Genomic DNA, 8,253 nt, shown 5'->3' on the forward strand with positions numbered 1-8,253 from the left:
TTAAAAAGCAAATTTCTAGAATTAAATTTGAAACTTTTTTTTAAACATACATTAAAAATTATTACATTTAAAAATTACTTTTTCCCCTTATACTACTACTACTGAGTTATTGTGGTTTCACATTATGAAGTAACTTCGGCTAGCAACTTGCCCACTGTGTGATTTCTCTTTTATTCTTGTTAGTTATTTCAAAGTATTCATCACATTAAATAATAAAATGGAAGACAATAATAAATCTGCATTCACAATAAAAGAGCTTTAGAGCTGTATTCTATTTGGTCATTGGAGATGGTAAATACACAGTCACCCACAACTGCTTCTTGGAGAAACCACGCTAAAAGTACGTTAAGTCAACATTAACTAGCAACTATAAAGTGGATCTTCTGTACACTAGATGAAATGACAGGTGGGAATTTTTTTAGTGAAACAATTAATTGCAACAGATTAAAGATAAAAAGTAACTTTTTCCCCAAAGTAACATGCCAGTTTCAATCCAAGTTTTTGCATTTAGAAGCGCTGAATCTAGATCAGATAACACGGTACATTAGTTAACATGAGAGAGAAATTTTAATTTCCTACACTTACAATAAATAGGTACATGGAAATCAAGACATGAGACTCAGAGACTTCAGCCTATGTCTCCATCATGTCAACGTGAGTTTAGATAGTTCACCAGATTTAGTGTTGATAAGTATTATATTTCTTTCAAGCAATCAGACAAATCGTTATTAATTTGCAGCAGTTACTTTTCCAAGCTCTGTATGCTATGAGATATAGTGAATGCCTCCAGTGTTTTCTTGAGATGAAGTAGCCCCAGATATCTCTCATTGTTGCAATAGCAAAGGAAATGCAGTCATGTAGGTCCAGCTCAATACAATACTTTTTCTCCTATTAGCAAACAATGAAATATTAAAAATAAAAAAATCCCAAGCCCCAAAACATTCAAAATGCATTACTACATTCAGATCACATGTTATTTACCATTTTCTGTACCACTTCTGGAGAGTATGGCAGATTTTGTCAGAGCTTTTACCAACTAGCTGACAGAGAATATCTTCCTCACTCAGTTACTCCAGTCCACAAAAATGAAAAATATGTCGTTCTTAAAAACCTAATATTTGCAAGACATTATTGAACATCTCTGCAGTCACTCTGGGAAGGAAGTAATGAGTAGAGGTAAAATAAATACATTTGAATCTTTTAAAGGATTAGAAGTAATTAGCAGTAATAAATCAAATAACTGTGTTGTGCTAATGATCAGGAGCCGTATCCTCAAGTAGAAGCAGCTTTGTCTGGTGATTCAAATGCATCATTGCCAAAGGTTCTGTTAAGAATTTCAAAACAGCAAAATGCTAACCAAGACATCTAATCCCCACCTCTCAAACTATGTTATAATCTTTTTTTCTATATTGTGTTCTGTAAATTCATATGCAACATTTTAAACAGTGATGCAATTACCAGGGCAGTTCTCTACTGACTTATAAGGCTAATATATATTTTTTTAATCTAGTACAAAAAAAACCCATTTGTGATAGTGTGATGGAATGATCTATGAAGAGCTGGAGCTATGCAGACATCTATTTTTGTAATTAGAGAGAACAAACCGGGTTTCATACCTGCGTAGCTCCATTCCTAGTGGGTCTAGCCCTGTCTTACCACTATAATGAGATTTAAAACCAGGCCTTATCTTCCAAGTGCACATAAGGATCAGTTCATCCCACATTCAGCAGCAGCAGGTGACAGGAGGATCGAAGCCAGATTAACAGACGGACTTCACAGAACAAGGATTTAACTTGACTGTGTTAAAGACACCTGTGGCATAAGTCACACCAATAGCAGTTAATTCCCACTGCAGTCTGTGACAACACTGAAAATGCTCCTCATATTGCTCTAGTTATAGGATTTTTCATATTTCTCATCAGGACACTAATTTTCCTGGTTTTATGACAGGACTATGAGAATGCAGACTACGGTTTGATGCTCAGTCCTATACATCAAAGTCAATTCTTTTGGCTGTACATTATTCAGCTTTTAAGAAGTAATAAAAATTTACTTTATAACAAGCTAAAACATTTGTTTGTTTATAGAAGTTAGAAATAAATAAAAATGGTGTGACAGTACAAGACACTCCCAAGAGCTTTATTGTTTTAGTTGAGAAATGGCATCCACGCACCCTTCCTCCAAGGACTTATGTTAGAGGGAACAGAATCGCCAGGTCCTGCCCTGGCTAGATCAGCCTGACTTCATAAACATTGCCCCAGATCTGTGCAGGCTCAGCAATATATACTAATTCCTAGAAGAGAGGGGACTTAAAAAATTGAGTTCAGCATTTAAAATTGCATCAAGTTGCACCTACCACAGTTCTTACATCACTTCTGGCAGGAAGGCAAGAAAAACATACAGAAGATTCTGGATGTGGCCTTATAGTACATCAAGAGGAACATGGTGTGTGTTTTTTTTTCTCTGAAAGCCACAGTTGCTCTATTGTGGATCAGGAGTGATGGATTAGAATGGCTCCAAGAGCTGTCAGCTAATATCTACACCGCAGCAAAATCAGACAGCAGCAACCTGTCTGGAATGCTGTGACAATTTCTGGCTGCCACCACAAGAACTGCAGGTCATGCTACCATAGGAGATTTAAAGTAGAAACCTGAAGTTTTTTAAAAAAGGACCGAGACTGCATAATCTTCTACAGTATAGGAAGTAAGCATTCAGAAGATAAAGTACTGCCAGTCTCTTGGAGACTTTTCACATTGCTCTAGCTTCTTGTGCAATCAGATGCCACCATATTTTCTTGTTATAGTGGGGCAGCTGCATTGAGGTGAACTGAGAACAGGCCAGTGTCAGTTATCAGTGGTGCTGACTGAGCTGGCCACTCAGTTACACCCTTGGACCTGTACTTGAACTCAATGGCTAAAAAAAAATATGAAAATCTAGACAATCCAGATGCTTGTAGCTCCTCTAACTTCACTGTGCATCAAAGACACCCATTATCTCATGAAAATTGGACACTCAACAGGTACAAAATCAGACATAATGTAAAGCATAATGAAGTTGCTAAAAATGTAGGAAAACACTGTACACACTAGTAAATGCCCTGCAAAGGATGTTAGCAGTTTAGTTATCATAATCTCAGCAACAAGAGATGTATTTCTTAGACATTACAGTTAAGTCATGAATTTGCAAACAAGATGACCATTCAAAGCAATGATTATGCAACTTTCTTGGCCAGCTACCTGAATTGTTGGCATCCTTTCTTAAACTTTGTACCAATAAAAAAGAGGGAAACGGCAGTCACTGGTTGTGCTGATCACTTGCCACGTTAAGAAAAGGACTACAAAATTTGAGCCTGTGGGTGATGCTTGTAGAAGACTTGATGAGAATGGCTGAGGGCATGGAAGGAACAAAGCTGATGGCTACTATTTACACACTAGAAACCCAGTCAGGAGGGCAAACCAGCATGGTGACTCTGCCTGAGACATGGACATGCTGCCCAAATATCAGGGCACAGGTGTCCACCCTGGTGGCAACCCATTGTAGGTGCTCCTGTTGTACCCAGGAGACACTGAACTCTCACAGTACATGGCAAGGTGCCCTGACCAGCAAAGGGAAGTGGATGCCACCAGACACTCTCAGACCCTGGTCCCAAGTCACTCACAAATTCCGAAGCTTAAAGAGATGTCTACCATCCCTGCCCCAAGCTGTTCTTCTTGCCCTAAAGAAGTTTCCCTGGAGCAGACCCTGGTGTAGACAGTAGCTTGGCTGTTCTCAGGGTTGAGCTGAGGGACATTCCCAGCACCTACTCCTGAAACTGGCAAACTGAGGAGTATGTGTCATTGAAAGGTGAGAGTTTTACACAGCGTGATTCTGGGTAAACATGACAAGTGAAAGCATTCATACCTTCTTCCCCTGTGAAAAGAGAATTAGTTGTGCCCTTGGGAGTCATAAAGGGGAAGAGAACAAAAGTGTTTGAGCACAAGAGCAGCAGGGTGGGACTGGTGGTGCTGTTTGGCACAGGCAGACATGGGCTTATCAAAAGCTGTAGCTGGTTGGAATAAAAAACTGAACTAAAGCACACCTCCAAGCCAGAAAGTGTAAAATGCACAATCCTGTTGTGCTAAATACCTCACCATATGCTAATAGGCTTACTTCAGAACACGCCAGGCATTTGAAGTAGTGGCCAATAAAAGACCTGTTAACTTGCTTACATTATACCTCCCTGTAGGTCTTAGCTCAATTCCACTGCATGCAGATGTATACAAATTGCCTTTACACCATAGTCTTGGAAAAATAGAGGATAATGAATTCCTATTAGGAGGAAAATTTTATAGTACTATGCTGATATAATATTATCAGCAGAATGGACTTAACCATCCTAGGGCATTGGTTGAGACTTTGGAGAGGCATCGTCCCCTGCATTGCCTACTGTGGGTGGAACCAAAATGCTGCCCCTATGCCACATGTGGATACACACCCTCAGTGCCAGGCTGATGGCAGGTGTCTTCCAAGATTTGCACTACTCGGAGGCAGAAGAGTAGAATATATAAAACAGTAACTGGAATCAGTGACTGACCCAAAGCACCGAAAATCCCCCAGTACTTTCTCAAAACTCCATCCAAGGATCGTCTTTTCTATTGAACTGCAGCAGCATCCACACTGCAAACAGCTCCAGATTTAGCCTTCCTGCCTCTCCATCAGGTAAGAAACAGCATGCAGAATTATGTAGCCAGGATGCCCCCATGAGACCAAAGTAACAGAAGAAATTTAACCCAAATAATTGTGAGGTGCAGGGTTCAACATAGCACCTAGTTCAGCTATGGATTTTAAAACTAGTTACAAAATCAAGGCATTGAGACTCTATCAAGAAACATTAAACACTAAGCTACTGCCTCTGACTTCAAGTCCTTAGCCACAACATGCTGGTTGTAGAGAAGGTATGCTGGTGGGAACAGCAATGGTTGCTGTTTTCTTAGCCCCCTGCCTAGACACCTCTGCTGCTGGTCAGTCAGGCATGGGACGTCAGGCTTCCAGTTTAACCCAGTGTTGTGGTTTAAGCCCACCTGGCAGCTAAACACCACCCAGCCATTTGCTCACCATTCGCCCCCCTCAGTGGGATGGGGGAGAGAATCAGAAGAATAAAAGTGAGGAAACTCTGTTTATGTAAAATAAAAGCTCTGCACACAAGCAAAGCAAACCAAGGAATTCATTCACCACTTCCCATCAGCAGACAAGTGTTCAGCCATCTCCAGGAAAGCAGGGCTCCAGCACATGTAATGGTGACTGGTGACTTGGGAAGACAAACACTATCACTCCAAATTTCCCCCCTCTTCCTTCGTCTTCCCCCAGCTTTATATGCTGAGTATGATGTCATGTGGTGTGGGATATCCCTTCGGTCAGTCGGGATCAGCTGGCCCGGTTGTGTCCCCTCCCAACCTCTTGCCCAACCGCAGCCCACTTGCTGATGGGGCGGCGTGAGAAGCAGAAAAGGCCTTGACTCTATGTAAGCACCACTCAACAATAACGAAAACATCCCTCTGTTATCAGCACTGTTTTCGGAACAAATCCAAAACATAGTCCCAGACTAGCTACTATAAAGAAAATTAACTCTACCCCAGTCAAAGCCAGCACACCCAGTATGACATGCCTATGCTGTGCTCCTAAGGCATAGCTGCTGGAAAAGGTCTGCCTCACTTAGGCCACTCAAGTCTGCCTTTGCACTGGCTCTTTGCTCTGTTTCACTAGACTAAATCAGGCAGACAATACCAAAGATAGTAACAAGACAAGGTAAAAGAAACTTGTGGGCTCTTTATGTTGCTAATACACATACTGTTTTGAGTCCTGATAGTAGATTGTCCCTCATGTGCAATTTTTTGTGCATGTTTCCTCTATTTTGAGAAGGTTTTCACATCTTGCATAGTTTTATGTTCCTTTAAATATTACTTTGCACTTGTCTCATCTCTACTGCAGAAAGATACCACAGCAACACAACAGGTGTTTTTCAGATACTTAAAAAATAAAGTTCAACACTGGTATAGTCAAAGATGTCTTAGACATGAACAAACAGAACTGGTAAATGTTAGACAAGCTGGTACAAATGAGGAGTTTGATATTAAATACACTAGAAAATTACATTTTTCAACAGTTACACAGCAGTTTACAAAGTCTGAGAGATTAACATTATATTGAGATGGCAAAAGTGGACCAAAAGAACTAAGCTTCCTGCTGTGAGACGCACATGCAGGTGTAAAGCAGGTGCCAAGGAAGAAAAAGAATGTGGATTTTCCAGCTCAAATTGTTCAACTTTATCTTCCTTTGTGTTCCTTAACCCAGGCTATGTATATGATTTGCTACCTGTTTTCTCCCTCCCAATAACTTTATATGTTAGCTGATTTCAATGAACTTGAAGCAACAATCAATCTTAAGGATATTCAGCTCCCCCATCACAAATATTTTATTGTGATATAAATGATATATTACAAATCTAGCCATTTTATAACTATTTCACTAGTGAAAAATGCATTGAAAAACTATTCAAGGAGACAGAAGCCTCACTGTATAGCCAGTGGTCAGTCTTCCCCAGGATGTTTTTAAGATCAGCCCAACCTCTTTTCTTCCTTTTCTTGCTAAAACTCTTTCATCTATAATCAGCTACAGTTCTGGGGTTTTACCCTTTTTCAAGACAAAGAAAAAAATTGATACTGGTAGGGAAAGAACACACATCTTTCCCCTGAGATGGTGATTTACTGTCTAAGATTATGAAATGTAAAAGGAAGAGTGTTCTGATCTTTCTCTAACTTAGAGTTCTGCTCTTTGAAGCCTTCCTTACACCTTATTGATAAAGCTGGTACCACTGAAGATTGCCTGAAATGTCCCTTCATATAATCCTACTTTCACTTACCTGTAACTCAGTTAAACTTTTATCATTTGGTCTTATTTTTTATTTTTTAAAAAATATGTCAGGTGTCTCCCTCAGGCTGAAATTTTTTGGAAGCATTTCAGCCAATATCTCAGCTATTTCTGCAAATGAGACAAGGATGTGTGGTGGAAGTTTAACTTGCACTGAGTATTCTGATGACAACTCCTTTGAATAAGCTTTCCGTGCTTTAAAGTAGGGAATAGAAATTTGACAAGAGAGGGAGGGCATCATATGAAAATGCTATGATGATTCATTCCTCCATATGAAAACTTGAGCCATTGGGCCAAGTTATAAATCTTCCAAAATATTGCAGCCTACATATCTGGTAGTGATTAACAGCTAAAATTCTACATTCAATGAACACATTCATGCTTTTCATGGGTTTTTAGTGATATCCAGATTGCCTATATAATGCCCTCAAAGAGCAGCCAGGAACACATCTGTGTCCTAAAAGTTTTTGTATGTGAGCCAGCTGGGCATATGCAAGCCCCAGACTAAATATACATTACAGGGCTTGAGGAAGAACACTGGCTATTCTGAGCAGAGGTGAGACTGGGCGATAGCAGGACCATTGTAGGAGGCAGGAAGGGGGTGAACCTGACAGCTGCATACCTGTGTGGATAGGGGAAGCGGGACACATATGAGAGGAGGAAAAGGAAATCGCACTGGGAAGCCACACTTATAAGAGACTTATAAATTCTTCAGTGTAAAGAATCTGGGTTTTACAGGCATAGCATCATTTTATGTGAAATTGCAAAGCATGCAACAAAAGGCAAGACAAATCTCAGCGAAAAAAGGCAGAATTGGACAAGCTAGACAAGAAAGAGCAGGGCCCTGAAGCAAGACCAAAATCAGACAGGGAAGAAAGGGTGGCAGGACAGGGGATGAAACAAAGAAAGCAGAATGATCAAGTGTCATGGATCTATATGTCCAAGGAGACATGCTGTCTGCAGTTTAGATTCTTCCCAGATCTTGTATCATCACCTAAGCTGGCTGACCAACGTCCCACTCCTCAGCAGAGTAAGCCTTGTGTTCTGAACCCAGAGCCTAGGTCCAAGCATTGCAATACCCCATAGTATATAATATAATAGTCCCACCAGAAGGCTTTCTGTGCCTCTCAGTGAGGACTTCCCCCTATAACAGAGTCAAGGCTTCATCAGTAAAGTCTATAGACAAATCATACTCTCCAGCACGTGACAGGTTTTATTTGGAAATTACAAGAGCAAGGATGAGTTTTTAGGTTCTGGGAGCCTGGACTACTCAGGGTCAGCTGGGATCTGTGACTTCTGTCTACCTGTTTTTATTATTTTTTCAGCTCCTAAGAAAAACTTCCTCAT

The sequence above is a fragment of the Athene noctua genome, chromosome 1, assembly GCF_965140245.1.
Source record: "Athene noctua chromosome 1, bAthNoc1.hap1.1, whole genome shotgun sequence".
Classification (NCBI taxonomy): Eukaryota; Metazoa; Chordata; class Aves; order Strigiformes; family Strigidae; genus Athene; species Athene noctua.